We start from the raw sequence: 26,398 nt of genomic DNA, 5'->3' as shown, positions 1-26,398 counted from the left end.
CTTAGCACAGGAAGCAGATCCTAATTTTAAAAATAGGATCCACCTTCACTTGTCGAAAAATAAGGATCCGCTTGGTGCATTGCGCTAAGCCGAACGCAGAGTCTGAACTTGGAACATGTTCCCGAACCAGACAGGAAAATGTATGCAATAAAAGCTTATGAGAACGGACACTGTCCGTTCTCACTAGGCTAGTTGCCATGTCCGCTTCATCCATTTTGATTGCGGCAGTGACGTAATACTTACGTGTCTTGCCACCGCTTGGTCCCTCCTACACAGCCCAGAGGCCGGCATAAGCATGGAGATATCTGCAAGGGCAGATTGGGCTGCAATCCTCAGCAACAGGGAGAATCCTCAGTGGTTCATGGACCAATGAAAATTCTCCCTGTTGCTAGGGAGAATTGGCCTAATGCAGCCTATGGAGAGCCCCATGCTACTGCTGGCCTCTGGGCTGAATGTGGACGGACCAAGCGGCAGCGGCGGGGGCCAGGTGACTGGCGATGCATACGGGTGGACATGATCGACGCAGGAGCGGCCAGGCAGACGAGCAGACAGGGAAATTACTGTAAGTGGATGCAAAACGGACGGAACGCGTCCACCTAGTGGATTAGCTTACTGTTTCCGTTTTGCATCTGCTCTAGTGTAAACCTGCCCTTGGTCGTATCTCTCAATCATCTTTTTTTAGGAGGGACAGTCCCTCTTTGGAAACCAAATCCCTCTGTCCCCCATTTTTCTTTACTTGTCCCTCTTTCAGGACTGATGAAGAGATCTGTGTAAATATATGTATTTTTCTACTGAAAAATGTGTATACTTGACTCTAAACTCTATTTCCATCATTTACATTGATATATGGTATTTTTTATTTTAAATGTTAATTTAAAGGAACAACTAACAATGACAGACAAGACCAGTGTGGTTTGAATTATAAATACTATGGCCCATATGCAACTTAATTTTTCTACTGAGTTTTCTCCGAGGTTTCACACTTGTCATAATATGCCTTGTAAACCACTGACACGCAAGACAATACTCTGAATGTTTGTGATAGCATTTTTTCATCATCTTTTGTACTTTTTCAATTGAAAAACTTGAAAGAGATGAAAATTTTCAGGAAAAAAAGTAAATTGCATATGGGCCATGTCTTTTACCTAAGTATTTTTTGGGGGCATGACCAGAGGTGTGGCAGGGGCATGTGTTAAAGGTGTTTCTCTTTTTTTACCTCAAAAAAAGTTGGTACGTATAGTATAGTTTACATTTTTTTAATTCATATTTGCTTTTTTGTTCTTCTTATTGCCCTTCTACTCACTCCACCTGCTCTGCCATACGGTACAGCATCATCCCTTCACCCATCTCCATAGCAACAGAATGCATTGGTAGCCTACAGACTAGCGACATATCTGTACAGCGCTTGGCACTGAACTGTCTCCCAAGGCATTGAGTCCTAATGCCTGCGGGCAACAGTCCCCGTACCTGTGTACAAGGCTTACTGTAGCGTATACCTATAAGGTAGGACTGGGGTCCTTGATAGTAAATGTGAGTTAAATTTATCTGTCTACACAAATTTCACTTGCAAAATCTAGAGACTTAAACTTCTTGGGAAAGAAGAATCTATGAGGTGTATAGCTGAAGTATAGGGATGCCTCCAAGAAGCAGTATATTTCTTTGTGCAGGATTCCTTGGATTGTCTTATGATTTTAACATAGTGCCAACCACTATGAAGCATTTTCTCCTCATCATTGAATGCATTTATCGGAGGTGTGCAGTCACACTTCTGTACCGAGACGTGCTTACTGCAAAATAGTGTTGCCCAAGGGAATATCCTGAGCTACATTATGTACAATATCAGTTTTTAAATTAATCTGATCATCCAAATACCTACACAAAACTGTGAGATTTCTTACGAAAAACATTCTGTCAGGTTAGATACAGCTATATTTGTGTGTTATTTAAAAAAAAGAAAAAAAGGAAGTGCTATAATGATAGTGGTATTTTGCAGTGTTAACTGTCAGTCAAGGCAAAAAGTTGTGAATCAAAATAATACCATTTACTTTTTTTACTTTCAAGTTAAACTGCAAGAAAAAAAGACCTCTGGTGGATACTTACCTCGAGAGTGGAAAGCCTTTGGATCCTAATGAGATTTTCCCATCCTCCTCGAGTGCTGGAAGCCCCCAAAACCTCAGCCGACAAGGATGTCAGCTGTGGCACAGGCTCAGTAGCGCCTGCAATATTTACCGTTCCAGTGCAGGTGCAGTAGCGGCTCTATGCTCGGGCTCCGGCAGAACTAGCTGCGCCTGATCAGTAGCGTGGACCCGATTGGGCTCGGCTATTTCTACCGGAGCCTGAGCATAGAGCCGCTACTGCGCCTGAGCTGGAACTCAGTTGGTAAATATTTACCTCTCCGAAAATGGAGGACTTCTAGCACTGAATCGCCAGGACGGAGGAGGATGGGGGAGTCTCATTAGGTCCCGAGGTAAGTTGCCTCCACAAGGGTTTTTTTTTTTCTTACAGATTTTGCAGGATTCTTTCACACTCTAGCCATACTTCAGACTCTCTCATACTGTGTATGGAACATAATCATAAAAAGCACATTTTAGATACATTTTGACAACAGAAAGTGGCACAGAGATTTTTTTTTTACTAATATAAATGAATGGCATGAAGATGTGTTGTATACAACACCATAAAGGTACATGCAGCGCATACATGCACAAATGGCATCGGGAAATGTGGGCACGGGTAAAGCCGAACCCAACGGCTTACCCTGCTCCTGCACAAGTCTCAGCGGCGTTAATTATTATTCCCCCGCCAGACTGCCATGGACTTGGGTAAGATGTAATTCCGCTGCCAACTATTGCTGGTGGCCTAATTATGCTGCTTATATAGTCATTTGTGCTCCGTCTTTTGGCGGTGGCCAAATTACTGCCTGAGTGCTGCTATAACCTTATTATTGTTTATATTATGTACTTCTTTGGCCCCCACATATTTCCACAGAGCTTTTCAGAATGATTTGAATAATACTTTATGTATCACTAAAGAAAGCCATACATGATTTTATTGATGTAATTATTATTTTTACATGGGACCATTTTTTTTTTTACCAGTTGATCAAATAATTTAAGCTCCAACCAATACACCATACATGTTTGGTTGTGTATACATTTTTTAAATGATCAAATAAAACATTCCATTTTTATTTTTCTATCTGATTTTTTTTCCAACACATTTAATCAGATATTTATTTGAACACTCAGAAAAATCAATATTTTTTCTTGAATTGAAAAAACTATTTTTCTATACCATCAATCATTCTCATTGATAAAACTGGAAAATTTATCAATTTGGTTGAATCATGTGAGGCCGACTTGACCCTGTACCTCTGGGAAGTTCTTAATCTAATTTTTCTATGGTCATCCATATCTAACATGCTTACAAGAATGTAGACATAAGTGTAGAGGGTAGAGATGATGTACTCCATTTGGTTATGCCCATAGAGTGGATGGATCCTCAGACAATGGTAACTGAACGAAGATAGATAAGTAGCAAGTAGGAGGGTTGGCACACCAAATAACAGTGCTGCTGCTGCGACCTGCGAGTGCACATCATAACCATTCCCCCCAAGTGCACATTTCCCTGCATTGTTCTGCTTGATAAAGAGGAACTCCATTGACTGGAGACTTGGATTGTTTAAATATTATGCAGCAATAAAGACTTAAAGTTATGTGGTGTGATGGCCATCCTACTTGCGTAGAGTAGTCTTTTTTTGGTAAGGAGCCAATTTACCTACTGGTATGTCTTTGTTTGGGAACCATACAAACATGGAGTGGGGGGGGGGGGGAATATACAAACACCAAAACACCATGCAGATAGAGTCTTTATTAAGAGCAACTATAGAATACTTCTAGGAAAGGATCGTCAACTTACTTTGGAACTGTAATGGAAGTAATCACCTTCAATTGCCTTTGGCATTGTAAGACACTGCTGTACTTTGGGTGTCATAGAATAGACTTCCTGTGGTTAAAAATAAGTTGTTTTGTTCCCTAGAGTGGCTTATATGGAGCAATTCTCAGTTGATCGTTTATTTGGGGTTGAATTGGAAGCAGTATCATGTTATGCATGGTCAGTCTTACAAAACACATTACTGATTCCCGGGAATTGTCAGTGGATTTGGTGGCATCATCACCTTAAGCATGATGTGAATATCAACGGGAAGCCAATTAATTCAGACATGTTGTCCAACTATGAGAACATAGTCAGGTGTTCTGTCAAACTCTGTGAAATATTAAATGAAACATACTGGAATTGAGATCGTCTGTCCCTTTAAGTATTTAGATACTCACGACGAACTACATAATTTCCTAATTAATTTAGCTTGTAAGTGAGGTTGTTAATTTCCTGGTTGTTGCCTGAAGCATATAGACTTTTGTCAAGGAAAGGATACTGGGAGCTGCAAATTCATTATGAGAAGGAAAAACATTCGGCTGTGTTGTCTTCGTCATTGTGATTTTATAAAGAAAGCAATGGAGTCCTTCCAAAAGCTGTAAGGTAAGAATCTCTTATAATCTTATAATCTCTTATAGCTACAGAAATGACAATCTGTATTATACTAAAGCAGCCTTTCTCAACCTTTTTACCTTGGAGGAACCCTGCAAATAACTTTTGGATTTCGAGGAACCCCTGCAAACAATTTTTTGGTCTCGAGAAACCCCTGCATTTATTTTGCAGGAGGCATGGTCTTTAAAAGTATGTGTGGCTGTTTATTTCACTACCCCATTACACTGCCACTCATTATACCATCTCCTGATGCCCCAATTTAGTGCTTCTTGTTGCAGTACTACCTATTATAGTGTGCTCTATTATACTTCCCCTATGATGGGGGAAAATGCCAAGGAACCCCTGCAGAGTCCTCAAGGAACCCTGGGGTTCCAGGGAACCCTGGTTGAGAAAGCCTGTACTAAAGAAACTAGACACAACCCATACATAGGGGAACTTATAACTTAAAGAGGAACTGTCGCGAAAATCTTAAAATTTAAAACACATACAAATACGAAGTGAATTTCTCCCAGAGTAAAATGAGCCATAAATTACTTTTCTCATATGTTCCTGTCACTAAGAAGTAGAAGTAGAAATTTGTCATTACCGACAGATTTGAGACATTTAAAAATAAAGAAAACCGTGAGAACCCCCCATGAGAAGATGGGCTCTCACGGGGGGGGGGGGGGTTCTCATGGTTTTCTTTATTTTTAAAGGGGCAGTATTGCGAAAATAGTCCTTTTTACTTCATTACATATAAGTTATGTACAAGTGGAGTAATACTTTAAACACGTTTAGTGGCTGAACAAATGTAATTAGTACACTGGCATTACCTATTTGAAGCAAGGGAGCCACGTCAGAAGAAACATTTACTGACGTCGATTTAGACAATACCATTATGCTGTAGGAGGCAGCTATATCAGCTGTTTGGGGTGGCATTATATCTGGCTGTAAAGTGGGGAGTCCTACTTTACTTGCTTCCTCTTGCGACCCCAGCAGCTCCAGGCTCACTGCGGTCAGATGACAGTAAGCCTGGAGCTCTAGAAGCCAGTTCAGTAGCTGCATAGGACACTAAAGGAAGCAAGTTGGAGCAAGAACAGGTAGCTATATACAGAGGCGTCTGCAGTGGCGTAGCTAAGGAGCTGTGGGCCCCGGTGCAAGTTTTACATGGGGCCCCCCCAAGCACTCTATACATAACAATTGATTTGGCGCACCAAAACCTGTCAGACAACCACAGAGTCAGAGTTGCAAGAAGGAGATGGGGAACAGTGTTTTAAGGATTACTACTATTCAAAGCATCTATAAAAGTGATTATTACCAGCACAGGACCAACAGAGAGCTAATACTGTGATGAAGGGTGGACCCTTCGGGGCCCCTCTGGCCCAAGGGCCCCGATGCAGTCGCTACCTCTGCACCCCCTATTGCTACGCCCCTGGGCGTCTGAGCCATTAGGCAGCTATAAATTCTTGCCTAGAGCGACAGGAGGAGGGAAGGGCGACAGGAGGAGGGAAGGACGCTTCTGCACTAAGTAGTGAGAGAAGAAATGCCTCTCAAATCACTCAGGTATCAGGTTACGCAGCAGCAGCAGCACCAGTGCCTGACTCCACTCATAACTGATTCACTGACTGATGCATTCATTTCCTTCAGCTCAATGATTCAAAGAACCACAGCAATTAATGAGTCAGTGAGAGAAGGCACTCATCCTAGTCAGGGATCAGAGTGCTACTGGTAACTGCGTGGATGTAGAGACTGTGTAGCAGCCAGGCATTGACTGCCCCCCAAGCCGCCTTTCATTCAGTGATTTAGGGTTGGTCCTGTGTCTGCTGTATTCAGGTTTGTTGTTGTAAGGCAATCTAAAATACTAGGCTAGCTGATAAAAGTGCAATTAGAGGGCAGGCAAGCTGGTAAATATACACAGCATGATGCAGAGGAGGGTCAGTGTCTGGTAACAGTAAATTCGGGCGCCTGAGGCAAGTGGACAAATCGGGCGCCGCCATTCACTCCCATAATAAATATCGTTTAATGGGCGCCCGACAGGAAAAAAGGGCGCCGGAGAAAAATAACGTTTTATAAGCAGCGCCCGGAGACTTTTACTGTTTTATAACTGCTTCTCATGATTACACATTATTTTATGATTTATAATTTTTTAAACATTATTTTTAAACGAAAAACAGTACAATCTTTTTTAAAACATTATTTTTAAACGAAAAACAGCACAATATTTTTTCACACGTTATTAATGCTTATCACAGGGGGGTCTTAAGGTGCCCATACACTCGTCAGATTGGCAGCAGATAGATAAGAAATGCATCTGATGATCTATCTGATGCGTTTTTAGAACATTTTTTACCAGGATAGAATTCCAATAGATTTCAGTTTGAAATCTATTGAAATTCGATCTGATGGCATTTTTTTGCCATCAGATTTCCATTAAGGCCAATGCAAACTGATAAGCAATCTCATCAGATCGACCTAAATTTTCCACCCTGCAAGTTCGATGGAAATCCATCGAAATCGATCGAAATCGGCCGTCGATCGGTCGATTGGCCAACCGATTTGCAATCGATCGATCGATCGGGATCGATCGGTCGGCCAGAAAATCGGCTGAGTGTATGGGCTGCTTTAGGTTTAGGCACCCCCAGGGGGGTCTTAGGTTTAGGCACCACCAGGGGGGTCTTAGGTTTAGGCACCACCAGGGGGGGTCTTAGGTTTAGGCACCACCAGGGGGGGTCTTAGGTTTAGGCACCAACAGGGGGGTCTTAGGTTTAGGCACCATCAGGGGAGTCTTAGGTTTAGGCACCATCAGGGGAGTCTTAGGTTTAGGCACCACCAGGGGGGTCTTAGGTTTAGGCACCAACACGGGGGTCTAGGGGTTAGGGGTAGGTACAGGGAGGGTTACTTACTATTTTTTTTTAAACGTTATTATACGTTTCACTTTTTAAACGGAAGATTAACGTTTTCACAATTGCCAATTTCATGCACATTATTTAATGATTTACAACTTTATAAAACATTATTTTTAAACGAAATATAGTACATTATATTTTTAAACGTTATCCATGTTTATCGTTTAAAACCCGGCACCCTTTTTTCCCAGCGCCCCTTTTTAACGTACGCCAGTGTCTGGTCTCTTCCCATTGTTAAAATGACTGCATGTGCAGATAAGGTGTTAAACAGGTTGAAAAGTTTTGACAGTCCCTAGACTCCAGGTGGGCTGCTTGCTATCTGGTGTGGGAGACTGGCAGGGACAGCAGTCCTATTACCAGCACAACTAGTCTCTGTGTAATGTGGGACTGCAATACAGATAAGCTCTCTGCTCCATCTCAGGCTATTCTCAGTCTCACTCCACTCCTCCTATCTCTGGGCTAGTGCACGACAAAATCGCAATAGCAATCGCTAGCAATTCGCGAATGCGACTTTGTGAAGCGATTTTTGAAAGAATCGCTCCAATAAATGCTACCTGCAGCATGTTTGCGATTTTAAAAAATCACAACACTGCTGTGGGAACATCCTCATAGGGTAACATTAGCCCAGCGCTTTTCAAATCACTGTAAATTTGAAAAGCGCTATGAAGCACTCTTGGTGTGCACCAGCCTCCTTCACTCACCTTTGTTTCCCTCTTTCCCTAGTGCTGGATGGCTGTGTCTTCTTGTCATACAGGAAAGCTAAATAAAAGTGCAGTCCTGGTGAGGCAAATATCTTCTTCCCTCTCTTTCAGCTTTTCTCTCCTCATTATTTCTCTGCATAAGGGATCAGACACACTATAAGGTAGTGAAAACCGGGATTAGTAGTGATGGTGGTGAAGGGGAGTGTCAGGAACCGGCCCGCGGCACGCCTGCGTATACGGTTCCCGACTGCGGGTTTGACCAGATTAAGCGGGGAACAGCCTTATTTAAGCTACAAATAAGGCTGGAACCCCTCAAACACTTCCCACTGCCACCACTAGCGTTGCTAGACATGTCCCCTCAGCTGTCGAGGGCTAAACACGCAATCTGCGTTTTCGTATTTGGGTCAGCTTTGCGCTTAGGCCGAATACTAGAACGCCACGCACCCACACACACAGTACAGTTGTACAGTAACACAGCACAATCAGACAATGATTTGTAATGCAAGTTACACTGTCGTGCAGCAAAACCACTAACAGTCGTTCCGAACGATACTGTTAGCCACTCTGCTGTCGCTACTCGCACTGGCGTTTTTCGTACGTTGGGTCAGCTGCGCGCTTTAGGCCAACGTATGACAAACGCCCCCACACACAATGCAATTACAATTTCATATGGTAGTGTTGCTCAAGCGTACAATTAGGCATGAAACTTATACACGGCTACACTGCAGTCTCCTCTAGGCTATGAGTGTTAGTTTAGTACCGCAGAAGTCAAGCTTATTAAATAACGATTTAATATTCCATAAAAACATAGAACAATGCAGAAAATAATATATACAGAAGATGTACAAAAAACAAAGTAAAAAAGTTACAAGATAAAAGTTACAAAAATAAAAGTTACAAAAATAAGAGGTTACAAAGATACACACAAAAGCGATTTGCTTACCAAAAATACAGGAATACAGATAGAAGAACCTTGGACTTTTGTGGACGGACACAATTCTGGTTAGACCAGGAGTCCACTAGCTTGGGCCAGGAGACCAGCTGCCGCTACCGTCAGGAGAGGACTGATTTGAGGTAGCTATCCCCTGGTTTTTATAATGAAATATTCGCCTCGAGGCTGTAAGCCTGTGTGGATGGGGGGGAGCTAGATTTAATTACATCCTCAGTCATAATTGGATTTCCAGAGGCCTAGTCCATACATAACGCGCGTCATATCCTTTCCTGTGATATGCCACTTGAAAACCTTTCCTGTATCAGTTTTCAGATCATCAAAAAGGTCTTTTCCCCACTCCAGGTGACAATTGATTTAGGCTTCCTCCCCATCCCAGCAGGCCTGTCAGATGTAAATTTCTAGAATTTACATCTGACATCTGACAAAGGACTCTAGGTCCTTTGTTAGCCTTTGAAGTTCCCTGACTCTGTCCTGATTTGTATAATGGGACAATAGGGCTTCTAATTAGCTCCCTGCTCTCAGAGGAACTGATAGTAATTGTATTCCACACTGTCACACAGTCAAGTACAGCTTCCCCAAAACCAGATGATGACCCATACATACGCATCTAAAGTGCATAGCAGACAGGAAAATGAAAATATTATCCTTACATCATAAGCACCCCAGGCCAGAAGGTCCCAGTCCTCCCCTGGTAGCAGCATAGTGTGTGTGTGTATATATATATATATATATATATATATGTGTGTGTGTGTGTGTGTGTATAGTGTAGTGTGTGTGTATAGTGTAGTGTGTGTGTGTGTGTGTGTGTGTGTGTGTGTATAGTGTAGTGTGTGTATAGTGTAGTGTGTGTGTGTGTGTGTGTGTGTGTGTGTGTGTATATAGAGTGTATGTCTACTGCGTGCTGTGTATAGTGCTCTGTGTGTGTGTATAGTGCTCTGTGTGTGTGTATAGTGCTCTGTGTGTGTGTATAGTGTAGTGTGTGTGTATATAGTGTGTGTACTGTGCGTGTCTAAAGTGTGTGTGTGTGTACTGTGTATAGTGTGTATGTTGTGTGCGGTGTGTGTGTGCGTGTATAGTGTGTGTGTACTGTGTGCGTGTGTGTGTGTGTGTGTGTGTACTGTGTGTGTGGGTGCATGCCGCAATAAGTATATTTTATGGTAAAACACTCTGCTGCATTACAACTACTTTCTGGTGAACCCATGCCGCAATAAGTGTATTTTCTGGTGAAACGCTGCTGCATTATGATTTTCGGGGGTCTTGGGGGTGGGGTTCACGACAGGAGTAACAGGATTTCTTGCCTGGAGTGACAAAATGGCTAGAGACGCCCCTGGCTATATATGCTAAAACACGCTCTGTGGCAAAGTCTACACCGGCGGGACACTCGATCACAACTGTGGGTTCGGAAGGTATATGCATTGGAGGGTTTTTCCATATACAGTGGTTTGCAAAAGTATTCGGCCCCCTTGAAGTTTTCCACATTTTGTTGTATTACTTCCACAAACTAGAATCAATTGTATTGGAGTTCCACGTGAAAGACCAATACAAAGGGGTGTACACGTGAGAAGTGGAACAAAAATCATACATGATTCCAAACATTTTTTACCAGTCAATAACTGCAAAGTGGGTGTGCGTAATTATTCAGCCCCCTTTGGTCTGAGTGCAGTCATTTGCCCATAGACATTGCCTGATGAGTGCTAATGACTAAATAGAGTTCTTCTGTGTGTAATCTAATGTCAGTACAAATACAGCTGTTCTGTGACCGCCTCAGAGGTTGACTAAGAGAATCTTGGGAGCAACAACACCATAAAGTCCAAAGAACACACAAGACAGGTCAGGGATCAAGTTATTGAGAAATTTAAAGCAGGCTTAGGCTACAAAAAGATTTTCAAATGCTTGAACATCCCACAGAGCACTGTTCAAGCGATCATTCAGAAATGGAAGGCGTATGGCACAACTGTAAAACTACCAAGACAAGGCTGTCCACCTAAACTCACAGGCCAAACAAGGAGAGCGCTGATCAGAAATGCAGTCAAGAGGCCCATGGTGACTTTGGACGAGCTGCAGAGATCTACAGCTCAGGTAGGGGAATCTGTCTATAGGACAACTATTAGTCATGCACTGCACAAAGTTGGCCTTTATGGAAGAGTGGCAAGAAGAAAGCCATTGTTAACAGAAAAGCATAAGAAGTCCCATTTGCAGTTTGCCACAAGCCATGTGGGGGACACAGCAAACATGTGGAAGAAGGTGCTCTGGTCAGATGAGACCAAAATGGAGCTTTTTGGCCAAAATGCAAAATGCTATGTGTAGTGGAAAACTAACACTACACATCAATGTGAACACACCATTCCCACTGTCAAATATGGTGGTGGCAGCATCATGTTCTGGGGGTGCTTCTCTTCAGCAGGGACAGGGAAGCTGGTCAGAGTTGATAGGAAGATAGATGGAGCCAAATACAGGGCAATTCAGTCAGTTAGAGATGAAGAGAGATGGTTACAGCTGCTAAAATTCCCTTTATTAGTGGCTGCCTGGCTGGGTAGACACACACAAGTTACAGCAGTGGGGGGTTGGCGAAGTCTGACAGCTGTTTCACAGGGACTAGCCCTGCTTCATCAGAGACCAAATACAGGGCAATCTTGGAAGAAAACCTCTTGGAGTCTGCAAAAGTCTTAAGACTGGGGCGGAGGATCACCTTCCAGCAGGACAACGACCCTAAACCTAAAGCCAGTGGAACAATGGGATGGTTTAAAACAAAACATATCCATGTTTTAGAATGGCCCAGTCAAAGTCCAGATCTAAATCCAATCGAGAGACTGTGGCAAGATCTGAAAACTGCTGTTCACAAACGCTGTCTATCTAATCTGACTGAGCTGGAGCTGTTTTGCAAAGAATGGGCAAAGATTTCAGTCTCTAGATGTGCAAAGCTGGTAGAGACATACCCTAAAAGACTGGCAGCTGTAATTGCAACAAAAGGTGGTTCTACAAAGTATTGACTCAGCGGGCTGAATAATTATGCACACCCCACTTTGCAGTTATTGATTTGTAAAAAGTGTTTGGAATCATGTATGATTTTCATTCCACTTCTGACATGTACACCACTTTGTATTGGTCTTTCACGTGGAATTCCAATAGTAATTGATTCATGTTTGTGGCAGTAATATGACAAAATGTGGAAAACTTCAAGGGGGCCAAATACTTTTGCAATCCTGTGTGTGTATATATATTAAATATTCACCATCATGGCTGGTTTAAATACTGGAGTTTGGATCATCATCCACATGCACCAATGGCTGGACCAGATGTGGCAAGTAGAAATGGTCAAGGTGCTAATAAATATGACTTATTAGCTTTCTTTATAAAGCGCTAGCATATTATGCTGCGCTGTACAGTAAATGGGGTAAACATTACAACATTATACAAGTGGTAAAGAGAGAGACTATATATTACAAGTAGAGATGGGGCAAATTATTCTGCCGGGGAATACTTCACAGTAAACCAGTGATATTCAAAATTCACGTTCAACACAATTTTTTTTTTCAAAAAAATTTGTGTTCTAATTTTTCTCATAGATTTTAATGGCAGGTGAGCGGGGCCGACTTCAGAGGTTAATAGCAAAGCCCCCTTACAAGCTATATTAGAGGATATTGGCGTGGGAACTTTGTGTTAAGGTACAGGTAAGTGTTTCTGGTTAATTAAGAAAAATAATGGACTTTTCTCATGGTTGTGTTTTTAGTTCATTTAGCCTTTTGTGGAAATGGGTGAGGGGTACTTTGTACCCCAATACTTATTTCTCCTAGGAGGGGAGCGGGCATCTGGGTTTCCCTTTCTTAAAGGGGACTCCCAGATGCCACTGGGAACCCCCCAAGGCATTGTCGAATCCCACCTCCTCCTGGGGAACCACCGCTCTCCCCCGGAGCCCTAACATACCATGGACCATGCGGGCTGGAATAGCTCAGGATGCGAAGCCCCACTCGGCCAGGGCTCCGCATTCTGGCTATCCCAGCCTGCATGGAGGACAAGGGGTTAAAGAGGCTCAGAAACGGGACCCCAAATCATTTTTTTTATTATTTCCCACACTCTGAACATTAAAAAAATGTTTCAAAAAAAAAAATAGGTTAAGTTGCCAGGGATCTTTATGCAGCCATATTGCGGATATATAGCGAGCCCTGGGCCAAAGCGTTGCCACTTCCATGGGGTTTCCAGGGGGTCCCTGGAAACCCCGTCATGAAATTCATTGCTCTTTCTTTTGCTTTATGTAACTTTACACTACCGCTAGATTTGCTACATTATCTGTCATTTACCGCTTTTAAATGTATTCTTTTTTCCTATGAAACTTTACCATTTTCTCAAAAAAATATAAGGTCTTTTTGAAAATATTTCCCTCTTGTAGCCACTGTCCCCCTCCACATACCCTGAAAATGTGGTGTTTCTAGCACGTAAGGGGGTTTTGCTATTTATTGCTAAAGTCGGCGGCCATTTGCCTGCTATTGAAGTCTATGGAGATACGCAGATTCGAAAGAAGATTCGGATATAAAATTTGCAAACCCAAAATTTGATATTTGGCTCATCACTAATTACAAGGCAGAGGGTAAATATACTAGTAAGGCAGCATATGTACAATTACTGTTTGCACTTTCTGATGAAGGGGACCCTCCGCAGCCCCGAAACAATTGAAAATTACTGTGTTGACATTTTATATGAAGAATAAACCACTTCAGCATTTATGAATGGTGTGCAAACCTATTTTGGACTTTTACAATTATGAATGGAGTAGAGAAAGGAGAGTGACTGAATCTTTTTGGTGCCACAGTAGCATGGAGCCAAAGAGTTAAGTGTTGACAGCAAACAGGAGGGAGAGGGCCCTGCCAAACAGGCCTCACAATCTAAGAAGAGGGGAATAAGGACACACTAGGTGGGAGGCAGTGTCTATTCAAAGGCGGGCTCTAGGATGAATATTTCATGCAAATCATATGCAGCTTTGAATTGGACCAATCAAATTCAAGAGGAGGTTCATCTGTGTGGCCCAATTTCAAGCTGCATGCAATTTGCATAAACTTTGCATGTAGACTGAAATTATTAGTATCTCATTGACCCTCTCTAGTGACACCTACACAGTGCTCTATGTTCTGAACCCTCAGACAGTTTATCAGCTACAATGGGCTCTATTCACTAAGAGGCAAAAACACCGCAAAATTTTACCGCTATGGCTATCATTCATAAAGCATTTCTGCATGCGGAAATGCTTAAAACAGCTGACTTTACCGACCACTTAGCAAAGTCAGCAATCATAAAGGCTCCTTCCACATGAAAAAATGACACTACCGAGCAGAGTGAGAAATCACCGCCTTGTGCGGTGATTATCGGAACAAATGTAGCAAAATGTTAATTCATAAAGATCACCGCAAGCGGTGTGAGGTCGGGAAGTACCGCTCCCTCTGATGTGGCAATACCAATGTAAGTGAATGGAGACACACAGACCTCCCAGGCAGCATCAGCAGAGCGGAACACGGAGAAATGTATCAACTCGGCAGCTTCCGTGTCTCCGCAAGCCTACCGCCTGCCTACCGCCAGCCTAGTTCGGGGAATCTCCGCACTGCTACCGCACATGGATACTTTTTCATGAATGCCCACCCAGAAGTCTAAAACACCGCCAGCGGTGTTTTCCCGCACTGATTCTCCATACCGACAGCACTTTCATGAATGATAGCCTATATTTCTGCCAGCGGTAAACTCCGCATTTTTTCCACATTCACTAATATTTTCCGCATGTTTTCCGCATGCGGGAAAAAAGATGCGGAAACAAGTCATTATTCATGCGGGAATCATGCGGTAAAAAGGTCGCATGAAAAAGTGTTTAAAAAAAAAATTAAAGTCCAGCAAGCACAGCCCTTAAGCCTCCAGACTTCATTAAAGTCAATGGGATGCGGAATATATCACCTACTATTTGTAGGTGATAAAAAAATTGGTAAATAACGACGAAATGATGCACCTGAACATTTTTGAGAATTGATTTTTTATTGCGGAAAATAGACTTTTGCGGAAATTTTTCCGCATGAATCCCGCACTTCTACCGCACTTTTTCCGCAAGCGGAAAAAACATGCGGAACATTTTGAGAATGTCAACTTGACGGTGTTTTGGTCGCAAACTTCCCGCATGTACTTTACCGCATGCGGGAAGTCTTTGAGAATAGAGCCCATTGACAGTAATACATATGGAACCGAGGTGCTTTACTGAAATTCCATGATTTATTACAAAAAGATTACCACTTATATTTTAAATGTCCTTTCCCCTTGTTTTTGTAATCTGTGTTAATTCTAATTCTCCCAGTTGTGTCACCAATAAAAAGCAATTGCTTTCAGGCAAACCCACCTATACTATTGCTTCAGTGGCAAGTCAAGCATGAATTCACACATTCTATTATCTCTGCACCTCGGTCTTATCCTCTATGGAGCATGATAGAGGGTTGACTAGGGAAAAATCTGTCCCAATCCAATTAAACTTTATGTACTTTTTTAGCCTCTTGACGACCAGCTAACGCCGATTGGCGTAAACTGGTCGTCTGCGGGTTACCATGGAAACGGCCGCTCGATGTCAGTTCACGGAGGGTGTCTCCGTGAACAGCCGGAGAGCCGCCGATCGCGGCTCGCCGGCAAAATGTAAACAGGCGGGGAAGAAATCTCCGCTGTTAACATCATACGGCGCTGCTGCGCAGCAGCGCCGTAAGGCAGATTGGCGATCCCCGGCCTCTGATTGGCCGGGGATCGCCGGCATATGATAGGCTGAAGCCTATCCTTCAATGCGCAGGACGGAAATCCGTCCTGCGCAGCTCACAGGGGGAGGGAGAGGGAGGGAGCGGGCAAGACGGCGGAGAACGCTGCGGAGGGGGGCTTTGAAGAGCCCCCCCCCGCTAAGCAAATGCAGCCGGCGGCGATCAGACCCCCCCCAGCAGGACATCCCCCTAGTGGGGAAAAAAGGGGGGTAGTCTGATCGCCCTGCTGCACTCCTGATCGGTGCTGCGGGCTGTAGAGCCCACGCAGCACCGATCACTGAAAAATCCCCTGGTCAGCAAAAGGTTAATTCTGTACTGAAAACCAAGTCAGAGAAAAACCCTAAAGCAGGCCATACACTCATTAGATTAGCAACAGATAGATCATCAGATAGATTTCTGATCTATCTGATGTGTTTAGGAACATTTTTTACTAGGAACAGATTTCCAATAGATTTCAGTATGAAATCTATTGAAAATATATCTGATGGCATTTTTTTGCCATCAGATTTTCATTAGGTCCTATGCAAAATAAAAGCAATCTTAACAGATCGACCTAGATTTTCCAGCATGTCAGATCGAATGAAATCGATCAAAATGGGCTGCAAATCGATCGATTGGTCAATCGATTTGCAATCGATCGAACTGCTACATAATGGTCTTTTTAACTGTCTGGCTTCTTTTCTATTCAGGATAGGATACGTGTTCCCTGAACAGGGTTAGGCCCCTAGCGCACCAAAACATAACTTTTATTAGTTCTATTAAAATCAGGTATATCAAAGGTACAGCATTTATAAAACAAACAGCTGCGTTGGTGTTTGACACTATTGTGTCACATATGTATCATATCCCTGGGATGGATCACTTTCAGGCAGATAAAGATTGTACATCTATGTGCATGTGTCGTGGAGAGGAAAGGGATCTCCTCTCCAGCACCTATGCACAGCTAGTACATGCACAAATAGGACCTGCTGATCACACCCTCTTGCACCAAACACAGGTATAATGGACAGTAGGGGATCACACCATGCAAACAGTGTACAAAATTACAAATAACTCGACATGCTTCGGCTAAACGCCTTCGTCCGGAGTGAATACATATACACAGTGCTGTGCATCAAACATATACAGTGCCCCTGCCCCACATAACTGTCAGCATATATAGCCCCTATCAGAGCTGAATGCCGCCCTTAACTCACAGTCTTATATACTGAGCATTTTCTCTCTCCCCTGGGCGTCGCCCAGCAGGGTGTGTCCTACCTGTCCATCATGTAGTATATCCCATTCATTATCCAGGGTTCTCCTATCTCCTCATAGTTCCTCCATCTCCCCCCTCTTATCTGCGCATATGGCTGCATGTTAAAGCAATCTGATCGGCGCATTTGTCACCTATAAATCATGATCAGGCGTGCATAACTGTTAGATATTCGCCCCAATTTTTACCTCGGGAGTAGAGTGGGGCCGAACCTCCGATTTTAGGTTCGCGAACAGGGTTCGCGAACTTCCGCGTAAGGTTCGGTTCGCGTAAAAGTTCGCGAACCGCCATAGACTTCAATGGGAATGCGAACTTTGAAAAAAAAAAAATTATGCAGGCCACAAAAGTGATGGAAAATATGTTTCAAGGGGTCTAACACCTGGACCCCCAGGTGGAGGAGTGGGATACATGCCAAAAGTCCCCGGGAAAAATCTGGATTTGACGCAAAGCAGCGTTTTAATCGCAGAAATCACATTGAATGCTAAATGACAGGCCTAAAGTGCTTTAAAACATCTTGCAAGTGTATACATCAATCAGGTAGTGTAATTAAGGTACTGCTTCACACTGACACACCAAACTCACCGTGTAACGCACCGCAAACAGCTGTTTGTGTAGTGACGGCCGTGCTGGACTGGTGCGCACCATGGCGAGAACAGGTATCCAGTGGCGGGTTCACTGAACAGAACAGGTATGCAGTGGCAGGTTCACTGAACAGAACAGGTATACAGTGGCGGGTTCACAGAAGAGGTATGCAGTGGCAGGTTCACTGAACAGGTATGCAGTGGTGGGTTCACTGAACAGGTATGCAGTGGTGGGTTCACTGAACAGGTATGCAGTGGTGGGTTCACAGTACAGGTATGCAGTGGTGGGTTCACAGAACAGGTATGCAGTGGTGGGTTCACAGAACAGGTATGCAGTGGTGGGTTCACAGAACAGGTATGCAGTGGCAGGTTCACTGAACAGGTATGCAGTGGTGGGTTCACTGAACAGGTATGCAGTGGTGGGTTCACTGAACAGGTATGCAGTGGTGAGTTCACAGTACAGGTATGCAGTGGTGGGTTCACAGAACAGGTATGCAGTGGTGGGTTCACAGAACAGGTATGCAGTGGCAGGTTCACTGAACAGGTATGCAGGTACTGAACAGAACAGGTATGCAGCCAGGAACAAGCTAAGCCTAACTAATCTTTCCCTATGAGAGACAGTCTGCAGCAGCTCGCCCTACTCTCACTAACGCAGGCACACGAGTGAGCGTAATGGCCGCCGCTGCCTGCCTTGTATTAGGGGGGGAGTGGCTCCAGGGGCTAGTGTAGCCTAATTGGCTACACTGGGCCTGCTGACTGTGATGTAGAGGGTCAAAGTTGACCCTCATGGTGCATTATGGGGCGAACCGAACTTCCGCAAAAGTTCGCCTGTGGGACGCGAACGCGAAGCACTGAAGTTCGCATGGAACCGTTCGCAGGCGAACCGTTTGGCCCAACTCTACTCGGGAGTCCCTCTTTTTGCTCTGTCTCATGCGACCTTATCTGCACATATGGTTGTGTGCTACAGCGGCCTGATCGGTGCATTTGTCACCTATAAATCATGATCAGGCATGCATAACTGTTAGATATTCGCCCCAATTATTTCCTCGGGAGTCCCTCTTTTTGCTTTGTCTCATGCGGCCTTATCTGCGCAAATGGCTGTATGCTAAAGCGGCCTGATCGGTGCATTAGTCACTTATAAATCATGATCAGGCATGCATAACGGTTAGATATTCGCCCCGATTTTTACCTCGGGAGTCCCTCTTTTTGCTCTGTCTCATGCGACCTTATCTGCGCATATGGTTGTGTGCTACAGCGGCCTGATCGGCGCATTTGTCACCTATAAATCGTGATCAGGCATGCATAACTGTAGGTATTCGCCCCGAGTTTTACCTCGGGAGTCCCACTTTTTGCTCTGTCTCATGCGACCTCATCGACCTCATCTGCACATATGGCTGTATGCTAAAGCCGCTTGGCCGGCGCATTTGTCACCTATAACTCACGGTTAGGCATGCATATTTGTTCATCCCGATTTTAACCTCAGGAGTCCCCAGCTTTATGGTATATTCATTAGGGACACACTCGACAAGGGGTACCTTTTCATGGCAAACTGTAGGGAAGGAGGGGGGGAGGAGGAGGGAGAGGGAGAAGGGGGGGGGGGGGATAGAGGATAATGCTCATGGTTTACAAGTACTGTGCTCTAGGCCCCTATATTAGGGCCAAAATCAGACCAAAAAGCTATATATACATATAAAATATCATTCTTAGAAGAGTCAGTCTCACACATGTATCCTTGTAGATTCACACTATACAGATCGCATCTAGTCCCTCCTCCCCCCCCCTCCTTCCCTACAGTGTGCCATGAAAAGGTACCCCATGTTCAGTGTGTCCCTAATGAATATACCATAAAGCTGTCGGATATATAGATATACAGATGCCTGGGTGGTATTGAGCACCACTTATATAATGAGAGGCACTACCTAGCTTATATAAAAAGAAGGACTCCCGGGGTTAAAATCAGGATGAACAAATATGCATGCCTAACCATGAGTTATAGGTGACAAATGCGCCGGCCAAGCAGCTTTAGCATACAGCCATATGCGCAGATGAGGTCGCATGAGACAGAGCAAAAAGTGGGACTCCCGAGGTAAAACTCGGGGTGAATACCTACAGTTATGCATGCCTGATCACGATTTATAGGTGACAAATGCGCCGATCAGGCCGCTGTAGCACACAACCATATGCGCAGATAAGGTTGCATGAGACAGAGCAAAAAGAGGGACTCCTGAGGTAAAAATCGGGGCGAATATCTAACAGTTATGCATGCCTGATCATGATTTATAAGTGACAAATGCACCGATCAGGCCGCTTTAGCATGCCGCCATATGCGCAGATGAGGTCGCATAAGACAGAGCAAAAAGAGGGACTCCCGAGGTAAAAATCGGGGCGAATATCTAACAGTTATGCACGCCTGATCATGATTTATAAGTGACAAATGGGCCGCTGAGGCCGCTTTAGCATGCAACCATATGCGCAGATGATGTTGCATGAGACAGAGCAAACAGAGGGACTCCCGAGGAAAAAATCGGGGCGAATGTCTAACAGTCTTGCATGCCTGATCATGATTTATAGGTGACAAATGTGCCGATCAGATTGCTTTAACATGCAGCCATATGCGCAGATAAGAGGGGGGAGATGGAGGAACTATGAGGAGATAGGAGAACCCTGGATAATGAATGGGATATACTACATGATGGACAGGTAGGACACACCCTGCTGGGCGACGCCCAGGGGAGAGAGAAAATGCTCAGTATATAAGACTGTGAGTTAAGGGCGGCATTCAGCTCTGATAGGGGCTATATACACAGTTATGTGGGGCAGGGGCACTGTATATGATGCACAGCACTGTGTATATGTATTCACTCCGGACGAAGGCGTTTAGCCGAAGCATGTCGAGTTATTTGTAATTTTGTACACTGTTTGCATGGTGTGATCCCCTACTGTCCATTATACCTGTGTTTGGTGCAAGAGGGTGTGATCAGCAGGTCCTATTTGTGCATGTACTAGCTGTGCATAGGTGCTGGAGAGGAGATCCCTTTCCTCTCCACGACACATGCACATAGATGTACAATCTTTATCTGCCTGAAAGTGATCCATCCCAGGGATATGATACATATGTGACACAATAGTGTCAAACACCAACGCAGCTGTTTGTTTTATAAATGCTGTACCTTTGATATACCTGATTTTAATAGAACTAATACAAGTTGTTTTAGTGTGCTAGGGGCCTAACCCTGTTCAGGGAACACGTATCCTATACAAATCCCCCGAGTACTCTATTAAGTATTTGTTCTTTTCTATTTATTCAGTCATTGCTTTTAGATACAGAATGTGTAACCTAACACAAATAATGAGAGAAAATGAGGCAATGCTCGTGTTACGTAGGTAGCACGAGTCACTAATTAGGCAACTATTGCAATGCTGCCAGCAGTAGTAACGGTAAAATTGCCGTGTGCTGCCTGTGCATGGCAAACTTTCCACAGTTTAGTAAATCAGAACCATTGTTTCTAATTTCCGGTAATAACTTGCAAGAGTGGGTGGGGGTTGGAAAAAATCCTTCTGACGCTTACAAAGTACCCTTGTCTCACTGTAAAAGGATAAGGTGATCTTCCCCATCTCCATTATGCAGGAGAACAAAAGGATAAAAGGAAGCTAAATGAGCTTAAAAAACAAATTCTTGGTAAATATAGGAGGGTAGTGGCGGACTTACCTCCTCCAAGTAGACACACAACGACTGTAGTAAAGACAGTCAATATATTTTATTTATGAACTCCAAATATGCAATGCAATGCGTTTTGCACGTTCGATCCCGCTTCATCAGGCAATAACAACGGAACAATAGCATATGTGGTTAGTAGAGCAATAGCATATGTGGTCAGGCATCTCCATGTTTCCCAAGAAGGAGGTAGAAGTAATAGAATAGTATGAGAGGACTTAAAGGGAAATCTGGAAGGGTCCCTAGACATCCACACAACTCTCCTGCATGATATGTTATAAGTTCACTTATCTTTTAACATGGCATTGTTGTACACTGGAATGAATTTAGTGAAGATCTCTCATTAGGCTCACCCAGTGCAGTTTCTAGGCTAAAATGCACCCAGGGCGAGGGTGTAAAAAAAGCGCCCCCCCCCCCCCCCCGGAGCAAGGTATGGGTGACCGCAGTATAGGTTAGCCAGGTCTTGTTGCACTTAGTATAGGTCCCCCCAGTATAGGTAGCCAGCTATAGGTCCCCCCAGTATAGGTAGCCAGACATAGGTGAGCTAGTATAGTTGCCCCTGCTATAGGTTAGCCAGGTAGGTGCCTCCAATATAGGTAGCCAGTATAGTTGCCCCCAGTATAGGTTAGATAGGCAGGCGCCCCTGGTTTAAGTTAGGTAGGTGCCCCAGTACAGGTTAGCTAGGTGGGTACCTCCAACAAAGGTATCCAGTATAGTTGCCACCTGTATAGTCTAGCTGGGTAGGTGCCCCCAATACAGGTTAGATAAGTGCCCCCAGTATAGGTTATATTAGGTAGGTGCCCCCAGTATAGGTTATATTAGGTAGGTGCCCCCAGTATAGGTTAGTTTAGGTAGGTGCCCCCCAGTATAGGTTAGATTAGGTAGCTGCCCCCCAGTATAGGTTAGATTAGGTAGCTGCCCCCCAGTATAGGCTAGATTAGACAGGTGCTCCCCAGTATAGGTTAGATTAGGTAGCTGCCCCCCCCCCCCAGTATAGGTTAGATAGGTAGGTTCCCCCCAGTGTTGATTAGAATAGGTAGCTGCCTCCCAGTATAGGTTAGATTAGGTAGGTGCTCCCCAGTAGAGGTTAGATAGGTAGCTGCCCCCCAGCGTAGGTTAGATTAGGTAGCTGCCCCCTAGTGTAGGTTAGATTAGGTAGGTGCCCCCCAGTATAGGTTAGATTAGGTAGGTGCCCCCCAGTAGAGGTTAGATAGGTAGCTGCCCCCCAGCGTAGGTTAGATTAGGTAGGTGCCCCCAGTATAGGTTAGATAGGTAGCTGCCCCCAGTAGAGGTTAGATAGGTAGCTGTCCCCCAGCGTAGGTTAGATTAGGTAGCTGCCCCCCAGTATAGGTTAGATATGTAGCTGCCCCCAGCGTAGGTTAGATTAGGTAGCTGCCCCCCAGTATAGGTTAGATAGGTAGCTGCCCCCCAGTATAGGTTAGATTAGGTAGGTGCCCCCCAGTATAGGTTAGATAGGTAGCTGCCCCCCAGCGTAGGTCAGATTAGGTAGGTGCCCCCCAGTATAGGTTAGATAGGTAGCTTCCCCCATAATGGTTCAGGGAGCCAGAGCCACAGGAAGGGCAGCCCGACCTCTCCCCTCCTCTCCCGGGCCGCCCTCCCCCCTCAGATGCAGAGCGAGCAGGCAGGAAGCGCTGTATACAACTCACCTCCCTGCGTTCCGATTGCCCCTCTCTCGCCGCCGGTCTTCTCCTCTCTGCATAGCCGCTGATACACACGCTGCTTCCGTCTAAACAGGAAGCGGCGTGTGTATCAGCGTGTATGCAGATAGGAGAAGACCGGCGGCAAGAGAGTGGCGATTGGAACGCAGGCAGGTGAGTTGTATACAGCGCTTCCTGCCTGCTCACTTTGTATCTGAGGGGGGAGCACGGAGGGCGGCCCAGGAGATGAGGAAGGGAGAGGTCGGGCTGCCCTCCCTGCGGCTCCGGCTCCACCCTCCATTACAGTGCCCCCACCTCCCAACAGCGCTCAGGGCGGCGTCACATCCCGCACGGCCCTAGAAACGGGCATGGGCTCACCCCACAAATCCACCATAGCTTTCTTTAAGACTTAAATGCGTATTTTGCATTCCTTTTCCCTTTACCCCCATGCTATGACATCATGGAACCCCACTTCTTGCAATACTGATGGCCAAGAGTCTTAAAACCACTTTGTAAGTCCAGCATTCTGGATGCCTCAGTTAGCCACAGAGGAATAAACAAGACTCACGTGGCTCCACTTGCTGTCCTGAAATGAAGCCTATTGCCTTGTGTTATGGATTTCTGGTGGAAGTGATGACATATGAATACTGTTTGCTTTTGGGAAGGCAATGCAGCTCTAAACTGTAACTTTGATAATCATGATAACACTCCCAAATTTTTAAAACTGACCAATAGTTTCAATTTAGAGAAACTCTCCTGTTGAGTTGTTTTGCATTAAGTTTTTGTGTGTTCTCCCTACTGCCGGAATAATACACTATAGCATAATGCATCTGCTGTATCTAGTAGGATCTGGGCTGCAGTTCCATTGGATGAAATGGAAAATACTGTCTTCAATATAACTTTATCCTACCAGGCTTTTCAAACAATTTCTGCATTGCTAAGTTTGGTATATTGCACATCTTTGTGAAAACACTGTAAGAACTCAGCTGTATTCCCATTTGGTACATTGCATTGTCTCACAGTAGGCAGACACTGAAGATATGGCTTCAGGCTTCCTTGCTTAGTGACCCCTGCTGTGACACGCAGTGCTGCGCTGAGACAAATATAAAATTGCCTTTTCTTCTTTTAAAGGTACTGTGCAGTGAACAGAAAGGCAGTGCTGAAAAATGATCTTTCTGACATTGGTATTTTCTTAAAATGTTACGAAACATTCATTTCTTAGCATTCATGTATATAGAGACACTGGTGTACAGAATTATGTGCTGCAGCTTCAAGAGGAATGTAGTACGCTATACATATCTCATAATATATATACTGTATATTAAATGTTCTAATCTTCTAGTCTTCCGATTTTGCCTCTTTGGCAACAATACAATTTATTTGATACATTTCTGAAATGTATTATCCAGCAGTGTATGGCAGCCTGTCATTTTTTTTTCTGCCAATGTATAAACATACTCCTTAACTGTAAGTATGGCCCTTTAATCTGTCGGCCTGGCAAGTTAAATAGGAACTTCAGCCTATACAAACATACTGTCATTAAGTTACATTAGTTATGTTAATTAAAATAGGTAATATAATATCTTACTCACCCTGTTTTAAAAGAACAGGCAAATGTTTGATTTCATGAGGGCAGCCATCTTTTTGGTTGAAAGGAGGTGACAGGGAGCATGAGACACAGTTCCAACTGTCCTGTGTGCTGATCACTCCTCCCAGTTGCTAGACAACATGAATAACACATAGGAAATCCCATCATGCTTTGCACAGCATCAGGGAAAGAAAGCCCAGGCAGTTTTATTTGATGGGTGGAGCTTAGCTAAAAATGCAGCTAAAAATGATGCTTTGGTAAGAAAAACAAAGTTCTGATGCTGTAAAACTGTAAAAAAAAAAAACACCAAGCCTTTTCAGTTCTGCTGAATAGATTTTTAGTCCGGAGGTTCACTTTAACCACCCCTAATCTAGACAAGTGTGAGCCTGAAATCTTGCCTAGTATTTCACTAATCTCTAGCAATAGTGTTGGCTGCCTATTGCAAAGACAGGTTTAGAATGATAAAGGTATATTTTATAACTTAGGACATAAATAGGAAGTCGATAAAACAGATTGCTGTAACAGTAAACAGTTTTGAGCACATGGAAAGAAAAAAAGCAAAAAAAAAAAAAAAAATTAGATAATAGCTCTGGCAAATTCAATACAAACTATAAACAGCTAAGCCAGTCAAATACACTTCTTTGCGATTTTGGCGAGTTTCAAGCTGCGTACAATTTACATGCAAGCCAAAATTATTTACATCTTATTGACCTCAGCCAATCAGCAGCAAACTTCATCACAAAATATTCTGTAAACTCTGTCAGCTAAAATGCTTTATGACCAAACAAAAACGATATTTTGACTACAAAGGGCCAAATGCAATTCACTTTTTCTCCTGAGTTTTCACCTAGGTGATATTTTTACAACTTGTCATAAAATGCCCTTTAAGTCGCCAGCAGCAAGCAAGATAATACTCAAAATAAATGTGATAGTACTTTTTCACCAACTTTTGAGTACTTTTTTAGTTGTAAAATGCTGAAAATTTAGTTTACATGGAATATGAAAATTATCTCCTAGGAGATACTTCAGGTGAAAAAATTAATTGCATATGGGCCTCTGCTTCTTACACTATTAAATAGTATGTTTAGCGTGTAAGTGACAGGACAGCTATAAGAAATGTTGCCTTGGCGTTATGAAGAATTTGGACTGGACTAGTGATATTTATTGGCAATTTAGGTACACCTATATTGCAGAATATTACTGCTGTAATTTTATATCACATGAGGTAAAGTGATATAGTACAGGTGACCTTTTTCATTATAATTGCATTTTATATTTACTGCTGGCCTCCATCTAATCAGCCCTATATATAGGGTATATTTATTGGTACATTGAAAGATCATTAGGACACACATTTACCATGGAGGTTATATCACATAAGACTGCGACGGAGGCTGCAGTTTTCCTCAACATTTACAATGGAAAGCAATAAAGTACAACCTTTTCATATGACTTAGATGCTTTAAGACGATCCTTTGTACTAACTCACACACCACATATTTTCAGGCTATCAAAGGATCCAGCAAAATCATTAATACTTCATGGAAACAATGTCTAGGAGTGTCCTAATGGCAAAACATTATTTTCTCTCAGCAAACAATGCTAAATGCATTGAATTGCTTTAAATGATTCTGCGTATAGGTAAATGGAAGCAATGTGAAGCAAGATGTTGTCAGCTTTTTATTCTCCAAAGCAATTTTACTTTCTTTGGCCCATAATATGTGATCCCATCCAGTGACACATGAATTAAA

At 43.6% G+C, this 26,398-nt stretch overlaps 1 protein-coding gene across 6 annotated transcripts in view; it reads left to right on the top strand.

Annotated features, from left to right (window-relative positions):
* Positions 1-26,398, top strand: part of ST8SIA2 (ST8 alpha-N-acetyl-neuraminide alpha-2,8-sialyltransferase 2) — a 359,528-nt gene that overhangs the window by 189,626 nt on the left and 143,504 nt on the right. The window lies entirely within an intron of this gene.

The sequence above is a fragment of the Hyperolius riggenbachi genome, chromosome 3 (assembly GCF_040937935.1).
Source record: "Hyperolius riggenbachi isolate aHypRig1 chromosome 3, aHypRig1.pri, whole genome shotgun sequence".
NCBI lineage: Eukaryota > Metazoa > Chordata > Amphibia > Anura > Hyperoliidae > Hyperolius > Hyperolius riggenbachi.
This window is presented reverse-complemented; position numbering and strand designations above follow the sequence as displayed.